This window comes from Podarcis filfolensis, assembly GCF_964270895.1.
Source record: "Podarcis filfolensis genome assembly, chromosome: Z".
In the NCBI taxonomy this organism is placed as follows: Eukaryota; Metazoa; Chordata; class Lepidosauria; order Squamata; family Lacertidae; genus Podarcis; species Podarcis filfolensis.
Window position 1 is genome coordinate 5,120,832 of NC_139617.1, and position 23,804 is coordinate 5,144,635.

General features: G+C 44.8%; 1 protein-coding gene across 6 annotated transcripts in view; it reads right to left on the reverse strand.

Annotated features, from left to right (window-relative positions):
* Window positions 1-23,804, reverse strand: part of FGF13 (fibroblast growth factor 13) — a 235,754-nt gene that overhangs the window by 163,079 nt on the left and 48,871 nt on the right. The gene's annotated exons all lie outside the window — the stretch shown is intronic.

Sequence of the window (23,804 nt, forward strand, 5' to 3'; positions counted from 1 at the left end):
TAGGGGAGGGAGGGTTGGGAGACAAAAATGAAACAGCAGCAATCTCATTTCTGTGCTTCTATTAAACCCCAGGAGGGACCAGCCTGTTTTGCTTTTAAACTCCTCTAACCATCTGGTTTTGATCTGCATGCAAATCAATCATTAGGTGCACTTATTGGCTCGTTTGTTACATTGCACCTTTGTTATATTGTCAGATTAATGGAGCAAACCTTCCCCAGCGTGATCTAGCTTAGGAGCCAAAGTCACCATGACGTTAAACCCAACACGAGCCCTTGTGCAGTTGGTGGTGCAGACAACTGCATTGGGACTGTGGCCCCTCTCTGAATCAGACATAGGCTTCCATGGGGTAACATCACTTAGGGTTACCATACATCCAGAATTTCCCGGACATATCCAGAATATCGCCTTCATCAGCAGTGTCCGGACGGAATGTCTGGAAAAAGCCTTGCTGATTTCCCCTTAAAATAGCTCAAAAGTGGCTTCTTCTTTTTTGGGAAATCTTGCCAACAACTTTTCTGTCCGGATTTTCACTGTTTGAAATATGGCAACCCTAGCATTGCTCCTCCTTCACTGTCTAACCCAGTGATGGCCAAACTTGGCCCTCCAGCTGTTTTGGGACTACAGTTCCCATCATCCCTGACCACTGGTCCTGCAAAGCTGTCAACTTACAGATTTGAAAATAAGGGACCAGCAGCCTTGAAAATAAGGGACCAGCAGCCAAAATAAGGGACCTGCAGCCTCACCTGTTCCAGGCACTCCAGTCTTCCTGTCCTCCTGCAGTCTGGTCAAACTCATGCTGGTAGCTTCGAGAACACTGTCCAACCAACTTTTTAACCAGAGGTTCAACTGAATAGAATCTGAATCACATGCACCACAAGGCCTATGCAGCCTCAACTTAAGATGGCTCCCTGGCCTGGCTTTGCACTGCAAAGTTTGCAGCAGCACGTGCAAGAAAATGGCATTCAGCATTCAAAAAAACCCTCAGCTTGCATTAACTAGCCACACACAAGGCATGCAAGCTCCACCCCCCAGTCGTTCTTAGACTTCTTATTGGGTGAGCAACGCAGCCAAGCAACACAGTTGGAGCCTCCCTCCTCTCTGGCCGGCAGGGAGGGAGGGAGAGGAGCTGCTTCCTTTGAAATTTAAGGGACATTTAAGGGACATCCATCAATAAGGGAGAGCAGCGGGACATGGCGCTGGAATAAGGGACTGTTCCTTCAAATAAGGGACACTTGACAGCTATGGGTCCTGTTAGCTAGGGATTGAAGGGGGCCATTAGAATATTGTTCTCTATATGATCCCAAAAACTGTTTAAGGCATTTTCTCCTCTCTCATATGTTATCCCAAAGGGGGGAGGTTTTTCACCAGCCAGAAGAACAAGGCTTTTTCTTGCTTAGATGTTACAGTGAAAATAGGCCTATCTCAGGAATGTCTAGGCCTAGGCGGATGAAAGATAAGAGCAAGGTTGAATATGTGTTATTCTGGCCCCATACGGGGGAAAGACTGAAGACAAGGAGGGTAATGCAGGAGACAAAGCCCCATTTTATTGCTATCAGTATAAATCACATGTTTTACATTTGAACACGTGTCGAGGTTCATGGCATGGAGAGGCTGGTGCAGGAAGAAGGGGGCAAGCAAACCCATATAAGGACATAGGAAGTTGCTATGATTTACGATTTCCTAGAAATCAGGTGGTATTATTCTGCAAATGTATAAAAAGGGCTGGCAAGCCCAGAGAGGGGGGCAGGCAATGAACTTTACCTTGTCTGTACCATTATTTTGTCATGATAAAATAAAAATGATTTTACTGCTGTCAAATTGACTCTTTGAAGCGAATTCTGATACTTCGAAGGGAAGGAACTAAGAAAAGGTCTTTCAGGGATGATGAGAGTTGTAGTCCCAAAACAGCTGGAGGGCCACGTTTGGCCATCACGGGTCTAACCTAATACTCTCCACACGGTTTGGACTACAATTTCCATCAGCCCCCAGTGAGCAATGTGCTGGCTTGCGCTGATGGGAGTTGTAGTCCTAAAAGTCTGGAGGGCACCTGGTTGGCAAAGGTTGCCTTAGCCTATGTTGGTGCAATAGAAAAGGCAGAGGAAGGAGCAGGGGCGTCGGAAGAGGGGTGTAGGGTGTGTGGCCCACCCCAGGTGTAATCCTTGAGGGGGGTGACCAAATGGCACACTGCGGGGGGAGGCACTTACTACAGGGCCTGGCCTGCAGCACACCCGAGCCATGCGTCTCTCCTGGGAGTGATGCGGTGGCTTGTGGACCTGCGCTGCCCGAAACGGCAGCATGGGGCTTGCATCCGGCAGGCGGACTCCGTGGGCCGCTCACTGCGCTGCCCCCCTTGGCGGATCACAGCAGCACCCCCATGCGCAGATCGCCCCGCCCCCGTGGGCGGTTTGCCCTGCTGCTCCAGGTGCCCCGCTCCAGGTGTCGGAGCAGCTAGCTACGCCCCTGGGAAGGAGGAAGCTAGCAAAGTCCATGCAATATCTTATTTCAACTGCAAGAAGGCTCACACTTTTCTATTTTTCCTAGAGAAAAATGCTTAGAATTATAGAAGGGACCATGAGGATCATCTAGTTCAACCCCCTGAAATGCAGGAATGGGATGGGGCTTGAACCCATGTCCCTGGGATTAAGAGTGTCATGCTCTACTGACTGAACTATCCAAAAAATTATTTCTGTGGCAAACCTCGTATAGGCAGCTCCCAGTCTAGTGTGTGAATTGGAACATAGGTGTTTTGTTTTTTTATTGAGTTTATATCCTACCTTTTTCTCCAGGGGAGCCCAAGGTGGTGTACAGAGTTCTCCCTCTCCTTATTTAATCCCCACAATTAGCTGAGAGGGTCACCCAGTGAGCTTCATGCCAGAGTGTAGATTTGAACCTTCATGTCCCTAAATTCAATGCTCTCAATTGAATTTCACATTTTTATTTTTATTTTTTGATGCAACTCACGTCTCTGAACCCAAATCAAACAGCTTCCTTTTAAAAATTAAAAAGCCCCCTTTTTAAGAATGTGCAAAATTAAAAGAGGGGCCGCTCCCTTACTTACAAGTAAGCTTTGTCGTGGCTAATGTGGCAGCAGCACACTTCCTTAATAATAATAATAATAATAATAATAATAATAATAATAATAATAATTTATTTATACCCCGCCCATCTGGTTGGGTTTCCCCAGCCTGTCTGGGTGGCTCCCAACAGAATTAAAAGCACAATGAAACATTAAACATTAAAAACCTCACTAAACAGGGCTACCCTCTTCTTTGCCTCATTCTGAAGAAGGAACAGGGGCTCCTTCCTCAGTCCAAGGCATCCTGGAAGTGGTGCACTGTGAGAATGCCTTGCCATCACTACTTTTCCAGGGTGCTGGGACATTCTGTGAAAAACACTTTAAAAGTTCCAAGTAGTTCAGAGCAAAACAGAGAGAAGGGGGCTAAAAGTTAAGCAGAGATAAGAGCCGGGAAGGGGGCATCTGTGGCTTGTTTCACCTCAGGCGGCACCGTGCCTTGCACTAGTGCTGGGAAATGAGAAGGCATGCACTTGTGAATGAACCCATTCAACATCAACACAGGCCATAAATGAATCTATCCATCCTTTCCTGATTGTGGTATCCAACTAAAACTCAAGGGTTTCCTCTTGTGCAATGGGACTGCCTTCCTCTTTCCTCTTTCCTCTGCATTCCCCCAAATCTGTCCTAGGGGTTGCCTCAAGCCTCCAGAGCAGAACTGGGAAGGGCATGGGGCACATGAGGGGCAGAGGGAGGAAAGGGAGGAGAGTTATTTTGCACAAGCATAAATTCTTGCACTGATGGGACACTTTAGTTGGATACCACTATGTAGTTCCCATCCTGTTCGCACTTCATACCTTGCAATATTAGGGTTGCCAGGTCAAGAGAATCCCAGGCCCTAAGATTTCAAGGTCCAGACCTCAGACCTAAGGAGTGGCCGCTGGTGAAGCTATGGGTGGCAGGCCACTGGTGATGTCATGGGGTGAGTCCTGGAGACAGAAGTTAGTTGGGAGAGAAGAGCGAAGAAGGACAGCCCAGCCCCCGCCCCCCGCAAGTGTCTATGTAATAATTTGAAGCTAGCCTTTCACTTGGAGATCTGGCAGCCTTATACAAAATACATGTGTCTCCCAACAGGGAGTTGATCTGCATCTAAGAGTGAGGTAAGAAACATCTGTCATGTTTAGGAGGGAGAACTTCGAAGTCATATGAGCATCCATGCTGTTCATGGGAAATCTATTCCCTCTCATTCTTACAGATCCTACTACAATATTTTGATGGGAGTGGAGAGAGATGAGGGAAGGAACAACACATCTTGGGACTTGATACGCACAAGAAATCAGTTCCTCATCAAAACAGCTGCATTGGTTTGAAGGGCTACTCCTCTGATATATAAACTGCCATTGCTGCTGATTGACATAGATAATAAAAATGACGCACCCACTTAAATTCCTAATCATATCTTTTTTTAAAGAAACAACAACAGCAGCTAAGATACAATAAGCTTCTCTGTGGAAAAAGCAAGTCCTGTGGGTGTTCTGTTTAGTATGTTCTCCATTTCCCTGATGGCTAACATGTTCTAGGGTTGCTTTCCTTTGGATGAGGGAGGGAGGGAGCACACTGGAGATGCGCAGTGTTTTTGTAATATTTACATGCCATAAGCAGAGCAGAAGTGAAAGCAAATCACATGCGTGCTCCTACAAGGCTTAGGTGTAGGCCACATTCAGGCCATACACTTAAAGCACTATGGGAACCGTAGTTTCTTAGGGGTGCTGAGAGTTGCTAGAAGACACACACACTCCAAACACATTCCTCTCCCAGAGCTACTATTCCCAGAATTCTCAGGGAAGAGGGATTGACTGTTAAACCAGCTCTTGGAGGGAAATAGCAGTTTCCCAAGAATTTTCAGCACCCTTAACAAACTACAGCTCCCAGGATTCCTTGGAGGAAGCCATGACTGTTTACTGTAGTATTATAACACTTTAAATGAATGGTGTGAATGTACCCTACTTCATGCCAGATCTCCAGAGTGAGGCTTTGTTCCCCTAAGGTGTTTTCAGGCTTCAGTTGTCTCAACACTCCTCTCCGGTTCTACATCAGCCAAACTGTGCATGGCTCTCTCTTTGCATGCATACTTGCCCCCACCTCCTAATGGGACCATGTTAGGGAGAGGGTTGCCTTCCCAAGGCACTGATAGCCATCTCCTTCAAGAGAGATCTTGACCTGTCTCTAAACCCAAGGAAGTGCTGCAGTTCCTTGGATGTAATCTGTTGATGTGAATAGCATGTTGGGCTAGGAGGACAGAGCCCCTTCTCTCCCCGCTCTCTCTCTTTCTGACATCCCATAACAATATCAGAAGAGAGCTGGAGCAGGCCAATGGCCCATCTAGTCCAGCATCCTTTTCTCACAATACCCAATCAGATGTCTGTGGTAGCCTGCACGCTGGACCTGAGAACAATAGCAAACTTCCCCACTTGTGATTCCTGGGGACAGTATTCTGACAGTGGGGGTGGAACAAAGTCACCTTGGCTAGTAGCCACCAACACAATCAAAACAAAGGACAAAGTCTCCTATAATTTCCTCCATGAATTTGTCTCATCCCTTTTTTAAAGCCATTCATTTTGGTGGCCCACATGGTGGGAGAAATGTCCATAATTTAAATTTGCAATGTGTGAACAAACACTTTCTGAATTTTTCCAACACCTAGCTACATTGAATGTTGAATGCTACTGTTATGAGAGAAGAACGTAATGCCCATGAAATGCAAAGGGGGAAAAACACCACTTATACTTATTCAATGATGCTACAAGATCAGAAGAGCATCTTGGACTTAAGAACAGAATGTCCTGGAGTTCTTCCTTTAGAAATGCTCCAAGGCATTCCTTGCTTCTCTCTCCTGCCTGCTCCGTTTTAACTCAGCCGTATAAATGAACAATTAAAGCTGACTTTTTTATTTTTTAAAAGAAAAAGTTAGTGTGACATTCAAATAAAGTGCCCACCCAAGTTGAAAAGGACGCTGGGCTCAGATTCTTCCTACCCCGAAAGTTCTGAGAATATTAATAACTGAAAGACTCCCAAAAGGCCCAGAAGAAAGTTTGCAGGCAGGTATTTAAAAATTAATTTTAAAATTATAGAGAAAATGGTTGATACCCCACCAAATAAAAAAATAAATCACCCACTCGGTGTCATAGGAACAAAGTACTACCTCCTTTCTGACACAGAATTCTTTTTTTAAAAAAGTGAAGTGAGCTCTAAGTTAATAGCAAACCCTTTTTTGCTTGCAATGAAACTTGAAGAATTTCCATGAACAATATCAGAAATGTCTCTCTTTGTTTTGTTTTGCGGAAAACTTTGACCATTCCACCTCTCATTTGTAGCTAGGGGTGCTGGAGAATTATGGAGAAATACAGGAAATGTATTTTCCAGTGCCCACCTTTTCGTCCCATGTTCAAGATGGAAATCAGTTTGGTGAAAATGATCAGTACAGTGGTACCTCTGGTTACGAATGTTTCTGGTTATGAATGCTTTAGGTTATGAGCTTCGCTAACCTGGAAGTAGCTGCTCCTGGTTGCAAACTTTGTCCCAGGATGCGAATGGAAATCAAGCGCCAGAGGCAGACGGGCAGCGGGAGGCCCCATTAGCAAAAGCTCACCTCGGGATAAGAATGGCTTCAGCTTAAGAACAGACCTCCGGAATGAATTAAGTTCGTAACCAGAGATACCACTGTACTAACAGTTGCTGATGTCGCTTTCAGAGTGCAAAAAAGAAGCAATTAATTACTCCCCACCCCCCACCCCCGGTTGGATTGTTCTTTCCTTTGCACTGAAGTGAATGGTCTGGAATGAGAGAATAGCAATGTAATCCACCCAATCAAATTATGTAAATTAAGTAACATAATTTCATCACAGTAAACCGCAAGTCAATTAACATAGTCTTTGGTGGTGTGCAAACTGCAGCGGAATGGAAACACTGCTTTGTGCAACACATACAGGGCAGAACAGAAAAGAGTGCCTTCTCACATTGCTACCTCCTTCTGCCACATTGAGTAGTCTTCAAATTAGCAGAACAGACGTCTTATTCCCATCACATTATCATATTTCTGCTCTTCCTTCCCCCTCAAAAAAATCAGATCCCTCAGGAGAATATTTTCTTCTCTCGCCATCAAAAAAATCCCCCTCAAACAGAATTTGACATGTCAGAGTCTAAATTGGATTTTGCTCAGAATAAAATACATTCAGAATTACATAACACAGATGTAAAAAGAGGTTTAGGGGTGGGGAAAATCAATGAATCAAACTAGATCAAATCTCTCCCCCCTCTCTTGTACGGCATGACGGCAGGGAGGCTTTCGATGAGGCGTTGAATTAACAGGAGAGTGAATCTGTTCACCACGAAACACAACTGAAGGAGAATTTCATTCAGCTCTATCATTCCCAATATGTGGCTCTTGTGGTTACAGGATTGGGGAAAGAATGTTGCTTTTAGCCCATGACTGCACTATTGACTCAAAAGCCGGCGAGGGGGTCCACTTTTTAGAGCAGAAAGGGTTTGCAGCAAGGCAATCTCATTTGAGGGCTTGGAGTATTATCCACAATCTGACCTGGGATTTTGAAGACTGTGTACATAATGCTGAGGACTAGCAACTTGATGTTCATATATCACACAGAGATATATATACACAGAGATATAATTTAGGAGGCAGTTCTCTCAATACGCTTCATTGTTAATCCATCCCTGATACAGCAAATGCCTTAAACGACTTCATACCATGAAAGGAGCAGGACTTTTATGTGCAGATAAGAGCTTGCAACTGACCCAGCCCCATCTATTCTTCTGAGATCTGATATCACAACCAAAGCAAGTCAATTCTGCAGGTCCAAAACATTTCCAGGCACAGACATTCGTTTTGCAGAAGTTAATGGATTTTGCAAGTGCAATTAGCTTTAATCTAGATGTCAGAGCCTGCCTGTCATGAAACCCTAGGGCCTGTGACATTACAAAGGGAAGGCTGGTGCCCTTAGCACCCATTATAAGATCATTAAATAATTTGTGAATGTCAGCCTGGAATGGTAAAAATCTCATGAAAGAGGGGTTGCAATATAATAAAGGAGAACAGAGGGATGGGTGTCCCTGTTATTGTCCACCTCCCCTACTTGTCTCCTTCCTGGACGAAATCCATTGCAATCCTCTGGTCAGCGTGAAGGTCTGTTCCATTGGTGAACAGAGGCACAGATGTGGCACTTAGGGTACATTTAGTAGGGGGCTTATTTTGCTGATTATAATGGTGGCATTTACGCCCCACTTTCTAACATTCATTTCACACTGCAGAAGAATACTAAACAATGTTGAGGACTTTTGATTTACAGTTAGGGTTTATCCACACTTACTTTTTGCCTTGCTCTTTGCAGACACAGTTCCACACTTAAAAGTACCATGTCCAAGTGTTTGTTTAATTTTAAGTTTTTTTGTCCCGGAGCTTTCCCCATGAAAACCTACTCTGTAGCAGTCAGTTGAAGCAAATGTCAATTTGAGTTTTAAGTGGATTGCTCTTTACTCTATTACAGGCCAACATGTGGAATATACCCCAAGTTTGGGATTGTTAATTATTTTTAAAGAAGGGCACTCTGACCTTTGTTATAAAGAACTGTGTAATTACTTTTCTTTCAGTAGCATCATACCTTCTAGTGGCGCAGAATTGGAAAGGACTGGAACATCTGTGTATCTCTAGTTGGAAACAGAATGTACTGTGTATTGCTGTTTCAGGAAAAAAAACTAACAAAGAGATTACATGCATTGAATATGATGTAGACAATTTTGTTGAAATATGGCATTCCTTTTATAAAATACTTTACTGATAACCTTGAAAAATGGAAACTACTGAAATCACAGGTTGGATTTCAGCAAATTTAACTGGTTTGACCCTTCCAGGAGAGGGAAGGAGAGTTGGGATTTTGTTTTCATATTTTGTAGTCTGTACTAAGGAGAAACAGGCCTCTCATGAGATTAAACATTCTTAAATTTCAAGAAAAAGAATCTGCAAGCATCAGATCCCTTGGAAAACCCTTGCAGGAGCAAACCACTGAAGAGCACATGAGTACTACTTACAGAAAACGGGGGTTCCCAAGCTGTGACCCTTGGCACGAGCAGTGATGTTACAAACACATGCATCCCTATGGAAGTTTGGAAAGTATGTGTGTCTATGGCTTGGAATTTCTGCTGTGTAATCAGGTGAGTTGTACTCAGAGTAGACCTGATAGAATTAAAAGATCTAAGGTCACAGCCACATTATACATTTAAAGCGTATAATCATACCTCGGGTTAAGAACTTTTCTTCAGGATGAGAACAGAAATCGTGTGGCGGTGGCGGCACAGCAGCAGCGGGAGGCCCCATTAGCTAAAGTGGTACCTCAGGTTAAGAACAGTTTCAGGTTAAGAACGGGCCTCCAGAATGAATTAAGTTCTTAACCCGAGGTACCACTGTAGTGTGTTAGGGGTGCTGGAAAATGTAGCTGTGGGTGGGGTCTCCTAACAGCTCTCTGTACCCTTAGCAAACTGTGGCTCCCAGGATTCTTCAGAGTGGAAGCCATGGCTGTTAAAGCGATATAATAGCGTTTTCTCTGTGCCGTGTGGATGTGACCTATGTCAGCCATTCCCATTAATTTCAGAAGTCTAGTCCAAGTATGTTTAACCATGGGTACAGCCCTCTGACTTTGTCCCAGGCTATAAGGAAAAGCACTGTGCCGGGTTCCCTTTCCCTTCTTCACTCCAACAGCTGGGAATAGTATCTGACATTGCTCTTTGGAGATGTTGCCTCAGGCGCTATCACATGGCTTACCCATCTGATGGGCTATCCACACTGCCTTGACTTTTGTGATGTAACTCCAGATTGCTTTCCAGCCCAGAGGAATGTATTGCTGCACTTTCAGGCTCATTTGTTTCCTGAGCTGCTTCCCAATGTGTTCAAATCAATAAGCAAAACATTCTTCCCATCACAACTTGTGATGATGCTATGGGTGGTGGTGTCAAAAACATGCTTCGCCTGCTTACAAATCAAGGGCAGAAACATCCTACCTATCCATCCCAAGCATTTTCTTGTTCACTTTATTAAGGCAACCTCAGGTGGAGGGGTGGGGTGGGGGGGAGAAATATAGGACAGCAACCAATAACATATCTATGCTCATTATATGCAAGCTGCAGTTACTAAAACAGCTATTCAACTGATAGTAGATAAAACTGTCTTCCAAAGTCGCTATTGGCTTTAAGGCACTATTGCAGAAACCCATTTCTCTCTCCAGTGTGCCCATCGTATACTCTCATGCTGGCATTCATCATCCAGTTAAGATGAATTATTGAATTGCCGAAAGAAAATTAAAGTGAAAAGTGGATAGTGATACTTTCTGGTGCCCCTACATGCCACCCTTAATCGTACATTATACAAACCCATAAAAAATTAAAAGTGACCGTGTCTACACAATTACACCTAACTTGGCAGAGAGGAATTGAAATGCCAAATGAAATAAATCGCGTCATATCAGGGGCTTATCGCACATAGATAGTCATGTATATATAATGATAAAATCCTCTCTCTGCTAAGAGGCACAAGGAGAAGCCTTCATCTTTTGAAGCAAAGAACCTCAACTTCTGTAACGCAAGGTGTACAATTTTTATTTATTGCTTTTTTATCATCTGCAGAAGCTAGCATGGTTTCATGTCTTTCCTGGGGCTGTAATTTGCCTTCATTCTTTGTTATGCACAGCAGACAGAAAGCGTTCTTACACTTATTTATTTCTTTCCACTTACTTCCCCAGCTCTTAGCATATTACATGCATTAAACTCAAGCAGAACACTATCAAACTACAGCCAGCAAATGATGAAGAGAGGAACAGAACATCTCTGGGAATGGAGAAACCACTGCCAGTCTGTACTTGTGATTTAAAAATAAAATAAAACAATCTTCTCCAAAAAGAAATACCTGCCCACAGACTGTCTCACCAGATAAACAAGTCCCTTGGGCCTTATCCGGCCCATGGGCCTTAGTTTGGGGACCCCTGCTCTAGTTATCTCCCGCTTGGACTACTGCAATGCGCTCTATGTGGGGCTACCTTTGAAGGTGACCCAGAAACTACAACTAATCCAGAAGGCGGCAGCTAGACTGGTGACTGGGAACAGCCGCTGAGACCATATAACACTGGTCTTGAAAGACCTACATTGGCTCCCAGTACATTTCCGAGCACAAGTCAAAGTGTTGGTGCTGACCTTTAAAGCCCTAAATGGCCTCGGTCCTGTATACCTGAAGGAGCATCTCCAACCCCATCATTCAGCCTGGACTTTGAGGTCCAGCTCCAAGGGCCTTCTGGCAGTTCCCTCCCTGCAAGAAGTGAGGTTACAGGGAACCAGGCAGAGGGCCTTCTTGGTAGTCACACCTGTCCTGTGGAATGCCCTCCCATCAGATGTCAAAAACATAAACAACTTTCTGACTTTTAGAAGACATCTGAAGGCAGCCCTGTTTAGGGAAGCTTTTAATATCTGATGAATTATTGTATTTTAATGTTTTGTTGGAAGCCACCCAGAGTGGCTGGGGAAACCCAGCTAGATGGGGGGGGGGTATAAATAATAAATTATTATTGTTATTACTATTATAGGAACACAGGAAACTTCCTTGCACTAAGACAGTCTGCTTGTCCATCTGGCTATTGTCAACATGGACTGACAGTGGCTTTCCAAGGTTTCAGATAGCCATACCTAGAGCTGCCAGAGATTGACCCTGGGATCGGTGGCAGACTTTGGGCTCTCAAATTTCAGCAGCGGCACCCTGTGTGATGCTAAAATTCTGTGTCCCCTTACCTCTCACACAACATTTTCTACAGCATTGTTTTGGCACTCTCTGCAACACACTGCCCAGTGCAGCTGGTCATGCTACCCTAAAACTGCCTCTGCTGGGACCTTCTGCATGCAAAGGTGATGCTCTTGAGCTTCAGCCACTACCTTCAAAAAATCTTGCCATGGGTGTAATGCAACTTAGCAAGCATGACATCATGTTCCAAGCTAGCTCATGTTTCCACTTGGGCTGAGAGTGCAGTCATGTGCAGGAGAGGTGTGTTACAGGGAATATAATCACACCACCTTTCCAAAGATGGAATTACTACTCTGTGAAGAAAGGCTGCAGCATTTGGGAGTTTAGTTCAGAGAAAAATATAAGATGTGACATAAGGGAAACTTATAAAATGATGCAGGACTTGGATAAAATGGATAAAAAGATGCTTTTCTCCTTCTCATGACACCAGTTGTTATGGACATCCAATGAACTGAACATCGGAAGATTCAGGACTGATAAAATAACCTCCTTCTTCACCCAGCACCTTGTTAAACTATGGAACTCCCTTCTACAGAAGGCAGTGATGGTCACTAAACTGGATGGCATTAAAAGAGGATCAGACAATTTCATGGAGGAGAAGGCTATCAATGACTACTGGCCACAATGGCTATGCTATCCATCTATGGATGGAAGCAATAATGCTTCTGAGTTGTTGAAAACCACAGGAGGTGAGAGTGCTGTTGTGCTCAAACCCTACTAGAGGGCCTTCTGCAGGCATCTAGATGGTCACCATGATAACTGTATTCTGGACTAGATGGACTTGCTTTGGCCTGATCCAGCCAATGGAAAACCAAGCAAGACCTGAGCACAAGAGCACTCTCCCCTCCTGTGGGTTCCAGCAACTGATATTCAGAAAAATCACATAACGATCACCTGAGGCCCTTCTCTGTGTGCTTCATACATGGGAGGTCCAGAATGGCAACACAAAAACGGGCCTTTACTGCAGTGGCTCCCCGTTTGTGGAATGCTATCCCCAGGGAGGCTCGTCGGGCGCCTTCATTACATAATCTTAAGGCGCCAGGCAAAAAGGTTTTTCTATAACCAGCCACCTTTGGCTGATTAACATTCTATGGCCTTTTAAATGTGTCTGTGTTCTCATTTTATATATTTTTGTTGTGAACCACCCTGTGATCTTCATATGAAGGGCAGTATGCAAATTTAATTATTAATAATAATAATATTGCCTTTGACTGTAGTCTTTTGGCGCCTGCTAAAAACAGTTTTGTTTAGACAAGCCTACCCAGTTATGTAGAATGTTGATGTGTGTTTAGCTCATTATTTATTTAAGTTATTTTTGAATGCTCTAAATAGCTGTTTTTAACTTGTTTTAGTGATAAATTTTATTGTTTTATTTGTTTTGCAAACTGCTTTGAAGGTTGGTTGGTTGGTTGGTTTGCTTGTTTGTTTTTTATAATCAAGTACTATATAAATGCTATGAACTGAATAAATAAATGCTTAAAAGAAACTCTCAAGTCTTTTGGGGTTCTTTCCAGATCCAGAAAAGTAATGCCCCTTTCAGTACCTGCAACACCATGATCCCAGATGCTTACCTCCCCACCCCCTTTCCCCAAATTTGCTTGGGAGTGGGCACATCAGTAGAAGCATTGATACTGACAGCAGCAAGCACTTCCTCCTCTCCTGCCCCCATGCCTGCCTTGTTCTGTCAAGGCACCTAGAAGACAGCTGAAAACAGCAGTGTTTCAGCTACAAGGAGGAGCCATAGGAAACCAAGTTCCCCAGGGATCCCAAGTCCAACGGTAATGGGTTGTGAACATGAAGCAAGGCAAATTGATCCCAGGTCCCAATCCCAAAGGATCTCCACCTGCCTTAAATGGACATGAGGCATTTCAACTGGACAAGAGTCTATATCTTGCTCCATCGCTGTTCAAAACATGGTCCATTTCCAACCCCCCTTTTTAGCTGTCAAAGCAAAGAAGCTGGAAATAGTGCATTAGCTTTGTAGCATAATGATCATTGGTTTTTTTGTTTCAGCTCCAGCTGCTTGCTGACGATATTAATTTCTGCGTTCTCAGAGGCTTAACAAAGCAATTACAGCAATGCACTTGCTTCTGTCGAGACTTAACGAAGGAATTATATTTCTCATGAAGCCAACATCAAAGTTCTATCAAAACCTCTATCCAGCAAAGCATTTGGAAATGCTTCCTTTTACAAAACAATGTCTCTTTCCATTAATGAAAGGCTTCTAATATTTGTACCTGACACAAAGTGAGATACGTTTTTAAAACTCCTCTTAAGAAGATCTCCATCTTCCTTTCATGCTGCACCAGAGATTAAGAGACTTCCTTTCACAAAAACACTAAAAGCGATGTTCAAAAAACTAATAATTAGTGGAAGCTTGTCTATCAGGGCAACACAATGGTCTTATCCTGCCATCCCAACTGTCTGCCTTCTTACTTGCAAACAGTTCAGGGGGCAATACCACCAATCAGCTTTCTCCTCCGTAGTCACAGTGCTGTCCCCCCGGAACAAAGCAGGGACGAGGATGGAGACAAGATTAGGATTAGCTCTGTCTGCTTATGCTCCCAGCATTCCACTTCACCTATGCTGATGGGCACAAGCCAACATTGCAGGGATGCAAGGTTCTTGCACAATTACTTTCATAAGAAGCAGCCTTAAATTCTCAGACCACTGGTCTATCTAATTCAGCTCTGAGCCACCTTCTCCAGGGTTTCAGGCAGGAGACTCCTCAGTCTTAGCTTCGGGTGCTGGGGACTGAACACGGTACCTTCTGCCTGTAAGTCAGATGCTCTACCACTAAGCTGTGCCCCTTCTCTGTAAGACTCTTGTTTTCATCTGACTGGTAGGAGCTCTCCACAAGAAATCAGCCCTACCTGGAGATGGGGAATTGTGTGCAAAGCAGATGCTCAACCAATGCTATTTTTCTAGAAAAAGAGGTGCCGGAAATTACCATGAATGCCTCCCTTGCACTGGCGGAGGAACAGGGGGGCAGGGGGAGCGCACCGCCCCTGGCACCATCGGGGAGGGGGGTGCCATCATGGCCGCCCCCGGACACGTACCACACCCACTGTGCCAGATGCCACACCCCCACAGGCAGTGCGCCACGCCCCGGGACGCACACCACGCCCCTGGGACACATGTCACACTCCTGCAGGCAGCGTGCCACATCCCTGAGACGCACACCACACTCCCGCAGGCAGCGTGCCACGACCCTGGGTCACATGTCACACCCCCTGGGATGTGCGCCACCCTCGCCCCCACCTGCTCTCGCCACTGCTCCCTTGTTCTCTTACAGTGGCAATAGTGCCCACCTGAGAGGTGCCGGAACTGAGTTCTTGTGAGTTCCAGCTGAAAAACAATGCCCTGTGATCAACTGTCATGGAGTGGTTGGAAACAGAGAGATGGCGGGAGGAATCAGCTGAGGAACCCTAAGGGAAGAAAGCTCAGAACCCAGGGAGTGGTGGTGGGGAAACGATGAGTGGTCAGAGGGAGAAGAGGGAGAAGACTGGGAAGAGGAGGTATTGGAAGCTGAAGCGGCAAAAGGACTTAGTGAGGGGGGGGAGTTTCTGGCAGAGATAAGTCCAGAATCAGAGGCAGAAACTGAAGCAGGAGAGGAGAGAGGACAAGCAGCCAAGATGAGGCAGGCTGGTGAGGAGGCACAGGTGTCTCCCTATCCTGCTCCTCTCCCCCCTGGTCTCCCAGAAGCAGAAGAGGTGTGGTGAGGGAGGAGCAAAGGCAGGCACATCAGCATAGTCTCAGATTGCTTGGGAGGGACCCAGGAATGAAGGAGATTTAGGCAGCTGTGGGAAGGTGAGGACCTTCAGTCTCCACAACTGATTCATAGGGGCAAGAACTACCAGAGATGAGTTGCTGTGCTCATTAGGCCTGACACTCCTGTGTCAATCATGTTTTTGCTAAAAAAGCGTTAACTCCAGATTGCATGGTGTGATTTACTGCTTCCCCTCCTCTGACATCTACCTCTGAGTAACATATCTCCCCTACAATGGGACTTCCTGTGGGAATGTTCAGGGTGGCAGAGGAGGATATATTGTTTATTAATATCCTTCCTAACGTGCGCTTGTAATTTCCTTTACTTAGCAGAGATGACATTCCCTTCTCTCACACAGTAGAAAACTAGTTGCAAACTCGTGTGAGTTTCTTAAAACAATACACAATTCAATATGGCTTGTCCAGATTGAAATGTGTTTTAATGTTTTCCTGGTAAGACCCCTTGAATCCCTCCTAAAAGAATAAAGACACCACAGTCTTATTCATAAGCAAAAAAGAGAGAGAAAGTTTACTCACGATCAGGCAGAGCACAGTGTGATCCCTGAAGGCAGGCTAAAGGCTTAAAGTTACAAACTTATACTAAGAGGATGATAAAGAAGATGACCTGGGGGACTGCTTGGCTGGCAGCCAGCAGTTCATTCCAGGAAGTTCGCAGGACGAAAAGGAGATGGAAAAGAGAGAGAGTGGCAGCATGCCTTGGCCTTTTACCAGGTCTGGAAAGGGCACATCCACCTACTAGTCACATGCAAGGAAGGATGCTCCAGGACAGGAGGAACAGGAAGATTTGACTGTCTGGACCAAACATTCCCTTGCATGTCCACTCTAGCAAAACAAGGAATGTTGTATTTGACTGCTCCCAGTGGATTACATCCCACACTTCCTTGTATGTAAATAGCCATAAGATCACCCTGGACATTCTCTATGTATGTTAGTTCCTGTCCATTTCCAACACACACACACACACACACACACACACACACACACACACACACCAAGGTTTTAAAAAACGGTGTCCTAGGTGTCGCCGAACTGCAACTCCCACCATTCCTGGCCATTGGACACAATTGCTGGGGCTGCTGTGAGCTGCAATTCAACAACATCTGGAGGACCAAAGGTTTCCCGCTCCTGGAGTGAAGCACTGCTTTGGGATTGGCCCTCTTATTTTCCATAGCAGCAGACAGCTGGCCAGGACCTTGGCAAAAGAAGAAAAAGAACGAATGACTTCGAGGCCAATCTTATCAGCAGGAGGCAGCCTAAATGGCAGCAAATATATCACAGTGGGGAGTAAGGAGAGATAATTAAATCCAGTATGGTTTAAGCAGAATAGCAGGTGATAGGCGAAGCTGCACAGATGACAGGTATGCTACTGAAAAGCTGAAATACAACGCAGACACGCACATCAAATCACAAACTCCTGCTGGAGGAAGATTGGAAAACAAACAGGCAGAAACAGATGAGATTCTGGAGGATTCTTCCCCTTTTCTAAAAAGAGGAAATGGGGTGAGGTGGAGTGTGGCTCAGTCGGTAGATCATGAGACTCTTAATCTCAGGGCCTTGGGTTTAAGCCCAACACAGGGCAAAAACCCCACACTGGGCAAAAGATTGCAGGGCCCTCGTGGTCTCTTCCAACTCTACAGTTCTATGAACTATGATTTTTAATGAACACAGGAAGAAGCTGCCTTATACTGAGTAAGACCATTCATCCACCAGGTTCAATGTTGTCTACTCTGACTGGCTCAGTTCCCCAGGATTCAAGACAGGAGGCCCTCCCAGCCCTACTTTAATTGAACCTTGGAGCAAACCTGAGATCTTCCTGCATGCAAAGCAGGTGTTCTGGCACCAAGTTGACAGCCACTACCTTCTGTGGGAGAAAATTCAACCATATGCTATGTCAATAAGTACCTTTTTTTTTTTGCTCATCCTGAATCTTCCAATATTCAGATTCCTTGGAGACGGTATTCAGCTAAGCTTATTCAGAGAAGACTCACTTAGTTCATTCATTAGTTGGATTTTAGTGAACTCTCCTTCATTGGAGGATTTTAAACAGAGGTCTAACAGGATGATCTAGTTGAGATTCCTGCATTGCAGGAGTTGCAGGGGTTGGACTAGATGGCCCTTGGGGTCCCTTCCAACTCCACAATTCTATGACTCCACCCTGGATGTCCATGAATTCAAAACTTCACAAGTTGGTTTATTCCACTTCTCCAAAGTTTCCCTAAAGCTTCACATGGCATAAAAGCCACTTCTAGAAAACTAATAGAACATGGTGCATGTTTGATGCTAATTTCTATGTAGTTTGATTCTAGAAAAATCCCTTTGTGCAGCCCTCATGGCCTGGAATATCATGAGAGTAAAATGGCAAAATATGGGGCTGCATACTAGCATACAGTTCTTTCATGTTTTCATATGGGGGACAGAAACTTGCATGTGTGGAAATGGTGGGGGTGTAGTGTCGTTGTCCAATGACGTTCTTTGATGTGTCACACTATGCCCACTGATGTGAATGAAATTTAGCACAACATTCCAGTATATCAGTTGAAAAGCAGGAGTTTCATAATGCAAGATTGGCCAATGGCCCACAGTGCATCCAGCTTGCTTCCAGAGTGGACCAACAGTCCACTTTCTCTATACCATGCATAGCTATGAGGCAGGCAAGCCTACCCTCTCTACTGTGTTCCCAGAGCTATGCCATAAGGATGCCATAAGGATCTGTGAGATACAATATGTGAGGCGTGTTGAACACTTGAGCTGTGCTATATAAATGCTGTGAGTTGTTATTATTAGCATCAACAAATTGAATAAACCATGCTAATAAAGCACGCTTCGTGATTCATCATTGAAGGGCACCATTCCGCAACAAGGCATCGTGATGATGCGGTTTTGCCACCAGATAGGATTTTGAATTTCAATCCAGAGGCAGTTGTATCTGAGTGATCTTCAGATAAAAGGCATGATAAAGATGTTCATTAAATTAATCTAAATGGGCCTGCGGCACTTTAGTCTCAAGTAAGAAAATTAATTGCGTCATCTGAGTGGCAAATGCATCTAATGCAAAAAAATAAAGAAAATAACCGTAACTGTGGCAGCTGCAATTCAAAGCTTGACAACAAGGTATGGAAACAATGTGGGGCATACAAAGCTGCCTTGAAGCAGGGCAGACTGTTCAGCAATCCACTCTTACAGGTTCTCCAGGGCCTCAGACAGAGGTCTTCTCATCACCTGCTGGGAGGACTGGTTGGGCAGAAGACCAACAAGCGATAAAGCAGAGTCAATGACAGGCTGAGCCAACTAATTTGCAGTATTGTCATAAGAATCTAAGAAGGCCCATCTAGCCCAGCATCCTGGTCTCACAGTGGCCAATCAGTTGCCCTAGTTGGGAAGCCCACAAGCAGGACCCCTTCTATGGTTTCCAGCACCTTGTGTTCAGAAGCATTGCCACCTCCATTCATGAAAGAGCATAGCCAGCATGACTAGTAGTCAACAATAGCCCTCTCCTCCATGAATTTGTTTAATCCTCTTTTAAAGCCATCCTCTGGGAGTCAGTGAAGAGCTCCTTTCTTTTATCTGTCCTGAAGCTCCCAACATTCAGCTTCATTGGATATCCATGATATCCTCTTTCTTTGTGCCATGCATCATTTTATAAACATCTATCACGTCACCTCTTACTCACCTTTTCCCTAAACTAATAAAATAAAATCCCAAATGCTGCAACCTTTCTTAATAAATGAGTAGTTCCATTCTCCTCCTCTTGCTGAGTTCTACAAGGGCAACACAAACTAAAGAGGAGGAAGCAGATAGATGGTGTCAGCCCCTGCGCTCATGTGGGTGCAGGTGGTCTGGCCTTTGGGACCTTTTCCAGACCGCCTCCCTCACTGCCCCTACTTTGCACATGGAGTATTTTTTCCTGGCTGGAATGTGTGACTGAAGCCCGGAAATGCCTCTCTCTTGCCTGGGGGAAGGAAACAGGGATATGTGCATAAAAAGGTAAAGGGACCCCTGACCATTAGGTCCAGTCACGGACGACTCTGAGGTTGCGGCGGTCATCTCGCTTTACTGGCCAAGGGAGCCGGCGTACAGCTTCCGGGTCATGTGGCCAGCATGACTAAGCCGCTTCTGGCAAACCAGAGCAGCACACAGAAAATGCCGTTTAACTTCCTACCGGAGCGGTACCTATTTATCTACTTGCACTTTGATGTGCTTTCGAACTGCTAGGTTGGCAGGAGCAGGGACCGAGCAACAGGAGCTCACCCCGTCGGGTATTCGAACTGCTGACCTTCTGATCAGCAAGCCCAAGGCTCAGTGGTTTAACCCACAGCACCACCCGCATCCCTAAGTATGTGCATAGAAATGAGATTACTGTACAAAGGTAAAATTGGCATTTGTTGCTCTGATCATTTTTGCCTCTGGTCCTATCCACCCATGGCATGTGGCAAAACCTTTTCCTGACCTTGCTTTAAATGTACAGGGAAGTGTGTGTGTGTGTGTATGCAGTGATTCTCCCCACCTGCATTCTGAAATGGCACAGTTCAGAAACAAGTTCATCTGTCATTTATCTGGACTAGTATAGTATTGCATTTAATTTTACTTTATTGCAAGAGAAGAAACTGGCATTGTTCGGGGTGGAGTTATCTCTAAAAAATTAGCTGCCCAAACGCACTTCTGCATCATAAACAGCCTTTAGCCACAGTTTAGGCCTGGACAAGCTGATCTGTTCATCTGTCTGAGGATGACACGTACGTTTCAGATTCACAGGCAGAATAATTTCTGTGGCCCGAGGTGTTCTATGCTGCGGCTTTCATTCTGCAGCTTATGGATCAAGCTCAAAATTATGTGCCGCTCTGCAGCCGTGCAGCGCTCACTGCTTGAACTTCAAAGTTAATCCAGATCTCAGCTGAGTTTAATACCTGAAGATCTAACTCATCATCTGCCAGTTGACAGAACAGCAGTAATTAGGAAGACTGTTAAAACAGCTGAATGTGCTAAAAATAAGAGTCTATATTGGGGATGTTCTGCCCCCAGTTAGCAATTAGTCAGGGTCCTTTTGAAGGTTGAGAGTATGTATTAGGGGTGTGAATGCTTATAAGATACTATCAGACACAATCAGGCAACTGTCCTTGAAAGAGAGTCTGAGCTTGCATATTAACTGTGGTGGTCCACTGTCATGGACTGGTTGGATGCAGAGGAATGGTGGGAGGAACCAGCTGGGGGAACCCCCAGGGGTTTTGCTGGTGCCCAGGTATTGCTGGTGGGATGAAGATGAATGGTCAGAGGAGAAGTGGGTGAAGACTGGGAGGAGGAGGTGTCAGAAGTTGAAAAGGTAACAGGGCTTAGTGAGCTGGGATAGTCAGTGGCAGAGAGGAGTCCAGAATCAGAGGAAGAAGCTGAAGCAGGAGAGGAAGTCAAGAGGCAGAGATGAGTCAGGCTGGTGAAGAGTCATGGGTGTCTCCTCCTGCTGCTGTGACACCTGCAAACACCTCTCCCTCCTTGTCTCCTAGAAGCACAAGAGGTATGAAAATTGTGGAGGATGCACAGAAGCAGTCTTCGATTGCTTGGGGAAAACCCTGGAGAGGAGGGGACTTAGGCAGCTGGCCAGCTGTGGGAAGGCGGGAACCTTCAGTCTCAGCATCTGCTTCATGGGGATGAGACCTTCCAGATATGAATTGCTGTGCTCATTAGGCCTGACACTCCTGTGTTGATTGTGTTTTTGCTAATAAAGAGTTAACGCTAACTTGCACAGTATGATTTACTGCTGGCTCACCTCTGACATACACATTCTCTATTGCACTCGCACGACATCCAACATACAAGAGAAGCAAGTGTGCTTGCTCTTTATTTGAGCTAGAAAGATGGCATCTCCCATTAAACTTCTGGATAAGCAAAACTCAGCTCTAGAACTTATCTGTTCATCACAATACATTAAGGAATTAAACCCTTCAGGGGGAGATGTGTAAGGCAAAACTTCCCATTTCATAGCTGGGAATAGGCTTTCTGAGCAAAAGAAAGAAAGAAAGAAAGAAAGAAAGAAAGAAAGAAAGAAAGAAAGAAAGAAATGTTTTAGGATAATGTGCAGGAAGGGTGGAGGCATGAAGGAGAGAATTGTTCTTGAAAGGTGTAAAACCCAGATTCCAAGACTGCCAAAATGTGGAGACAAGGCAGTTTGAGACCTGTCAAATCCACAGGCGTAAGAAGGGGGGGGGGGACCCAGATATGCAATATCAGGCAAAATGTGCCCACTGATGTCCTGGGTGACTCTGTCTCCTTTTAACCTAACACTGGGTTTATGTCTGAATTCATGGTGACCTGCTGCTAGTCAGTACAGACAGACAGTCAATTTAATGATTATCTGCATTGTTTTTAGCAGTGTTTTATATTTTATCACTGAAAATTGCCCAGATATTTTATGATATGGCAATACAGAAATACTTTTTATCAATAAACAACATGACGTTTTATTTACTGGCCACCCCAAAACTAAATGAGAATTGTGGCACCATTTATTTATTTATTAGCAATGGTGAAGTCAAGATTCCCCAAAGAGAAACAGGCCTCAAGGGCATTCTAATTTAAGAATTAATTATTTGAGCAGCTTCCTTAAGTTTTCACCTTCTGCAAGCAGCATCTGGTCCACGTCTGCCACATAGCTGAAAGCTGAACCAAGCAATCACATGTCTAGGGGCTCAGCCTGTACTGTACTTGAGCTTCAACCTCATCAGTGAAAGAAAAGCTGAATCGCAGAATCATAGAATTGTAGAGCTGGAACGGCCATCTAGTCCAACCCCCTGCAATGCAGGAATCATTTGTCCAATGTGGGGCTTGAACCCATGTCCCTGAGATTAAGAGTCTCAAGCTCTTCCAACTATATTGAAAAAAAGGAGCAATGAGACGTCAGAATAGGCCTCCATCTACCCAGTGACACCTACAGTGGCACCTTGGGTTACAGACACTTCAGGTTACATACGCTTCAGGTTACAGACTCCGCTAACCCAGAAATAGTACCTCGGGTTAAGAACTTTGCTTCAGGATGAGAACAGAAATTGTGCAGTGGCGGTGCAGCAGCAGCAGGAGGCCCCATTAGCTAAAGTGGTGCTTCAGGTTAAGAACAGTTTCAGGTTAAGAACGGAACTCCAGAACGAATTAAGTTCTTAACCCGAGGTACCACTGTACTCTGTCTGGCAGTAGCTCCTTGGGGTCTTAAGCTGAGAGGGCTTTTGTTTACCACTTCAAACCTGAGCCTTTTAAAAGAACTGATTATGCCAAAGATTGACTGGAGAGTCTTCTGCAGCTGAGCTAGGGTCCCATGCTGCTATTATATCTATCTATCTATCTATCTATCTATCTATCTATCTATCTAATCTATCTATCTATCTATCTATCTATCTATCTATCTATCATCTATCATCAGTTCCCTATTTTTCTGTACGAAATTGTTCAGAGCAGCTAACGAGAGGGTAACTGGCAGGGTGCAAAGCTTTGCCATGTTATTGAAATTATCATATTAAAGCATATATAAAACAAAGGGAGCAGCACCAGCCAATCAAATTATCTAAACGGCTCTCCACTGCAAAACAAACCCTTGGTGGAATAAATAAATAAGGCCCATCTCGTCCAGCGTTCTGTTCTCACAGTGGTCCCAATGGACAAGGCTTGAACACAACAGCACTCTCTCCAGTTGCAGACCCTCCAAGTGTCCCTATTTTCCAGGGACATCCCTGATTTAGAGAAACCGTCCCAGTTTCTGATTTGATCCTGGAATGTTCCACCTTTCCTTAAAGGTAAAGGGACCCCTGACCATTAGGTCCAATCGTGACCGACTCTGGGGTTGCGGTGCTCATCTTGCTTTATTGGCCGAGGGAGCCGGCGTACAGCTTCCAGGTCATGCTTCCCTATTTTCATTGGAGAAATGTTGGAGCGTATGGAGTTATCCAACCCCCAAGCCATCTGAAGGCAATCCTGTATAGGGAAGGTTTTTAAAAAATGTTTAACGTTTTATTATGTTTTTATATATGTTGGAAGCCACCCAGGGTGGGCTGGGGCAACCTAGTAAGATGTGTGTGGTATAAATAGTAAAATTATTATTATGGAACGGGACGTTCCTATTTTCATCAGAAAAATGTTGGAGGGTATGCATTTGTGATTCCAGACAACTGGCAT